This window comes from Rhinichthys klamathensis, unplaced genomic scaffold (genome assembly GCF_029890125.1).
Source record: "Rhinichthys klamathensis goyatoka isolate OS25496 unplaced genomic scaffold, OSU_Roscu_1.1 h1tg000173l_1, whole genome shotgun sequence".
Taxonomy (NCBI): Eukaryota; Metazoa; Chordata; class Actinopteri; order Cypriniformes; family Leuciscidae; genus Rhinichthys; species Rhinichthys klamathensis.
Window position 1 is genome coordinate 619,399 of NW_026606703.1, and position 5,682 is coordinate 625,080.

Consider the following 5,682-nt stretch of genomic DNA (forward strand, 5'->3'; position numbering starts at 1 on the left):
CAATGCACTTGCTAGAGAGAATAAATTGTGTGGGAGTGTGCAGTACGGGGAGGGGGAGATGTGTGATGATCACACAGGCTACGACCTATCTGGGAAAATACTGTCCGAATGACCACACTAAATGATAGATATACATACAAATAGAAAATGTTACTGTGTTATGCAGTTGGATAAAGCTATTATTTTCTTTATTATTACTTCCTACTTATTCAGGAGACTGATGCTACTGGTGTGCATCTGAACGCATCACAATTAGATGGAGTGCCACAGTCATCTCTAAAGAGGAAGTGAATCCAGATCAAGTCGGTCTGGTACGTCCTCCTGCTTGACCCTACTTCTCTCTAGTCCAGAGACATAATCTGTAAGACCTCGCACAAAGTCTTCACTAACTGGGACATATATAGCACGACCTCTTTCATGGGAACAATCAGTGGTAAGTCTCGCAATGATCAAAGCTTTCCATAAATTTCCAAGCACATTTGCCATCACTAGAGTGTAATATTATACATTTCTAATATCAAGGACCAGGGTGCCATGGCATCATATTTGTCTGTCCCCAACACAGCCAGTGGAGATGAGGCACAAGTGAGTTGAATGACTTTTCTTTTGAGCCTGTACTACTGTTATTTTTTTGTGTGATAATGCTTATTGTTTACTAAATAAATAAATGTAAATGTATTTACACAACAACTACATTTTGATGCATGTTGTTGATGCAGATATACATCAACTACATACACAACTACAGGAACATGTCGGGTCCAGGTGTGTCAGGTGTAGCTGCAGCGCTCTTCACCTAGTATCTTCTGCTATACCGACACCGATCAAATCTTCAATGACTATTATTTTAATAATAGGCCTAATACAAAACTACCCTCTGCGACCGATCTATTGACAAAACAAACAAAAAAACATCTTGGATTCGGAAGACACGTCCTGGCCACCACCTTCATTCAATCGCATCTTTCCAACCGAATAACAAAACGCTCTAAAAGCACAGTAAAGCGACAACAAAGCTATGCGTTTCTAATAACCATCTCCCTCCTGCTGTCCGGAGACATCCACCAGTGCCCCGGTCCGCTCAACAACCAAGAACAAGATAGACCTCACACCACGTCCGCGCATAGCGCGAGCATCACCAGTAACAGTCAGGTACGCTCTTTACGTAATTTAAACTACATGAATGGACAACAGTCTCACCTGGGTGGTTTTTTCTCTCCGACGAGCGCCGTGGAGACAATGGTACCTGACGGGGACGTGACGGCTAGCTGGATGGAGGTCGGTACCGGGCATGGCGTCTCAACCTGTGCGGAGCCGCGTGCGCCACCTTTGCCGGGAGAGTCGTCGGTGTCGACTTGGAGTCGGGATGGCAGCGTGTTAAGCGCTCGGGAGGCATCGGATCATCGGAAACGACCACTTTTGTCAAGTACTGCAGGTGGAAGGTCACCAACTCTCACTCCAAACGAACATAATGCTACTCAAATCAATAGCGAAATAATATCCGGAAGTCAAACTTGTCAACACAGGAAATGGTTTACAAATCCAGCTGTCGTAAAAAACAGGAAGTGGAATGTTTTTCAGACTGTTAACCACTCAAAAATAATATGGGATTCCAAATTAAAACCAAGTGGATTATTTGGTGGGCACCTCAACATACGAAGCCTCTTACCTAAATTTGATCAAATTCAGTATATTTTAACAGAATCAAATTTAGACTATCTTTGCTTGTCAGAAACCTGGCTAAAGGCTAATTCACCATCAGCTGCAATCACGGTACCAGGCTACCAAACCTATAGACGCGATAGAGTGAAATCTAAAGGAGGCGGAGTTATGGTGTATATAAAGAATAGTATTCAGTGTGAGGAGATAAACTTGGCAAATTGTGACCTAGAATGTATTGGGCTGAAAATTATTTTATCATCACAAATGTATTTTAGCCTCGTTGTAATTTACCGTCCACCCAGCTCAAATATTGATTTTTATGAAAAGTTGCAAAACATGCTGGCAAATTGCAATTTTGACAAAGAGATAATAATAATGGGGGATTTCAATGTAAATTGGGATGATAGATCAGTCAGGAAAAAACTTAAACAAATAACAGATCGCTTTGATCTCACACAGGTAATTAAGGGCCCAACAAGAGTAACTCAGTTAACCAAAACCCAGATTGACCTGGTTGAATCAGGAAACCCACAATACGTTTCTAACTATAGACCAATAAGTATTTTACCTGTAATGTCTAAGATCCTTGAGAAATGGACATCTGATCATATAAAAGACCACTTAAATAACAGCTCTTTTCATCTTCACCCACTACAGTTTGGTTTCCGACCGAACTACTCAACTGAGTCAGCGAATTGCTATTTATCACTTGACAGCAATAGCATTGTAGGAGCAGTCTTTCTTGACCTTAGAAAAGCATTCGATACAGTAAACCATAGTATCCTATTGGCTAAATTATCCTCTTTTAATCTCTCAGATAAGGTATTAAAATGGATAAATTCATATCTCAGTCAACGATTACAAACTGTTCGTATTGTTAATAGTCAGTCTGAGCCCCTCCCTCTGTCGACCGGCCTGCCACAAGGCTCCATATTAGCCCGTCTTATTCTGTATGTACATTAACGATCTGCCACTGGTGTGTCCGGAGATTAACATTCAAATGTACGCGGATGACACAGTCTTGTATGTACACGGATCTTCAAAAACCGAGGTAGCGGAAAAGCTTACAAATGCGATGGTTAAAGTAACAACATGGTTGAATGAATCGTGTTTACAACTCAATGTGTTAAAAACGGTGGGTATGTTCTTCACAAAATCACATAAGGAAACCAAAGATGCAGATATCCTAGTGTCAGGTGAAAAAATAAAAATTGTCCAAGAATACAAATATCTTGGCATTTATTTAGACACCAAACTAAATTTTAGATCACATGTAAAGCAAACCTGTAAAAAAGTCAAATTTAATCTAGCAAATTTCCGATTTATTAGAAATTCAATGTCCATTCAAGCGGCCAAAACTTTTATTCACTCAATGATTCTATCTCATTTTACCTACTGTTTAACAAGCTGGTCCCAGGCTAACTCTACTACTCTGAAACCAATACAGTCTTTATACAAACAGACACTCAAAGTACTTGATAAGAAACCAAAGCATTTTCACCACTGCGCCATTTTATTAAAACACAATATTTTAAGTTGGGAAAATTTAACTAAGTTCACAAATTGCTGTCAGGTCTACAAAATCTTACATGGGATGGCCCCACCACCCCTTGGTGATTTTGTCAATCTTAGAGCAACCACACACAGAATCACCAGAGGAGTGTCAAGAGGTGACTGTATTATTCCACTTAGAAAAAGTGCTTTCAGCCAGTCCGCCTTCTCCGTTAGGGCTTCTCTGCAGTGGAACACCATCCCGTCATCAATCAGAGACATCGACACATATAGCCTTTTTCGATCACATCTGAAACGTTGGCTTATTAGTAATCAGACATGTCAACACTGAAGTTTTACTGTTGCCCGTTTGTATTTTTGTATGACTTTGCTAATGATGTTAAAACTTGTCATCTTTATATGCATCTAACAAATGTTTTAACCTGTGACACTGACAGTGCATGCTATTTGCTGCTACTACCGGTGCATATAAATATGTTGTTTTTCAAAACAAATTTTAAGTGAGATTTTACATTTTAATGATTCTCGTCTATTGCAGCTATGCTGTAGCAGACAAACACAGCTGTATTTACATGCAAATTTTTAAATGTGTATTTTCCCTAGGGTGCCTTTGTACAACTGGCAAACAGGACTACAGATGAAAATTAGCCCTTGGCTAACTCTGGCATGTTACAGGTGTACTGATGTTAATATGCATTGTCCTGGTAAATAAATAAATAAATAAAATTTAAATTTCACAAACAGGACGATAAAGAACATTCGGCAACGTTGGATATGAGCAGAAGCTTTGGGGAAATGCTTTTATGCGACACAAGTTTTTCGCCTTCTAGCGACACCCCAACATCAACCTCTGGTTCAGGTTCTGGCTCTGAAAAAGAACCGGAACACGAAAGAAAGTGGATTGTGAATGAATCCAAACTATTAGAACTGTTCAACACATGCAAGACCTGCGGCTCAGCAGTGGAAAACAAAAGGATTATAACCCATGGCAGCCAAATCAGAGTTCTTTGGACATGCTTGAATGATCACCCTGGAAGTTGGGCTTCATGTCCAGACATTAGAGGGATGGCAGAAAATAACCTGCTCATCAGCGCATCCACTTTCTTCACAGGAACCACCCATACCACCATTTCTGACTGGGCTGACCTTCTTCATACCCCAAAAACTCAATATTATTGCAATCTGTTTACCTAATACCAGTCATCCAACAAGCGTACAGAGATCAACTCGAGAAATTAAGGGAACGTCTCGTGCAACTTTGTGCCTCAGGACAGAAAGTTGAGCTCTGTGGTGATGCTAGAAGTGACAGTCCAGGTAAGCATTTTGCTGGAAATGTAAATCATAACTCCAGGAGGTATAATAGAAATGATTCTGATTATTCTGATTATACTGTATGACACATGGCAACCCTACAGCATAGTTACCAATTCATCTCTGCTTTTTTCTCACAACAGGTTTCAGTAGCAAATACTGTACATATTCATTTCAAGATGATGCCACAAAAGAGATCATTCATTTTGAATTGGTTCAGGTAAATTATCTACCATGTTTTGTAACACCAAATTATGTAAGTGTTTTCAAAAACAAATGTAGACATGCTTTGTCTGATCGGTCAATATTATTCTCTAGGTTACAGAAACAACCAGCTCGGTTGCTATGGAGGTGTTGGGATTTCAGAAGGGTCTGGATTATTTGCTTGACAGGGGAGTGGTTTATTTATTTATTTCAGGTTTATTTAACAGGGACAATGCACACTAATAATACATAATTAAATGTACAGGGTGCCAGAATTAGCCAGTAGGCTATTTTACATCTGCTGTCGGTTGTTGGTGTTGTGACCACTGACAGATCGCCATCCATCCGCAAACTCATGAAGGACAACTACACTAGCATCCAACATGAATTTTATCCCTGGCATGTGAGCAAAAGTAAGTAAATTTAGTGGAAAATACACTAAATTGTTTGTACCTCACAAGATAAGTGTGTTCTCTTTCATTTTATCACTAACTTTTTAGACGTAATTTCTGTTTTGTACAGGTGTGAAGAAGAAACTTGGGTCCCACTTTATATTAAGTGGCCCTAATACCTGTGTACTTACATGGTTACTAGATATGTACTTAGTATGTAACTACAGTGTAAATACACATTGGTACATAGTATTTACAACTGTAATATTTGTGTAACTACACATATGTAACAACCCACGGAAAGGTATGTGTAAGTACAAAAGTGTAACAGGACATTGGTAACAACACTTTTTCCACTACAGTAAGTACACATGTGTAACAGGCATTATGTAACTACATTTTGTAACAACAATATGTATTCACACAAGTTGTTCCACTTCCACACGCAGTCTTCCATACTGTAGTTACTAGTTAAGAACACACTGAAACCATGATGATTCCTATGTGTATACCATGTATTTACTATATGACCGGCAGGACTTATGTTGAATTACAGCTAAAGTTTTCCCTTGTGGTACCAGTGTACAGGTAAGTCCTCAGG

At 39.4% G+C, this 5,682-nt stretch overlaps 2 long non-coding RNA genes across 2 annotated transcripts; both read left to right on the forward strand.

Moving 5' to 3' along the window:
* The first annotated feature begins 279 nt into the window (after window positions 1-279).
* LOC130091942 (uncharacterized) lies at window positions 280-4,330 on the forward strand. Its single transcript, XR_008807883.1, has 3 exons — window positions 280-433; window positions 523-585; window positions 3,919-4,330. It is a non-coding gene; the product is annotated as an uncharacterized LOC130091942 (long non-coding RNA).
* A 26-nt stretch (window positions 4,331-4,356) lies between these two features.
* LOC130091943 (uncharacterized) lies at window positions 4,357-4,887 on the forward strand. Its single transcript, XR_008807884.1, has 3 exons — window positions 4,357-4,488; window positions 4,629-4,705; window positions 4,804-4,887. It is a non-coding gene; the product is annotated as an uncharacterized LOC130091943 (long non-coding RNA).
* Window positions 4,888-5,682: the final 795 nt, after the last annotated feature.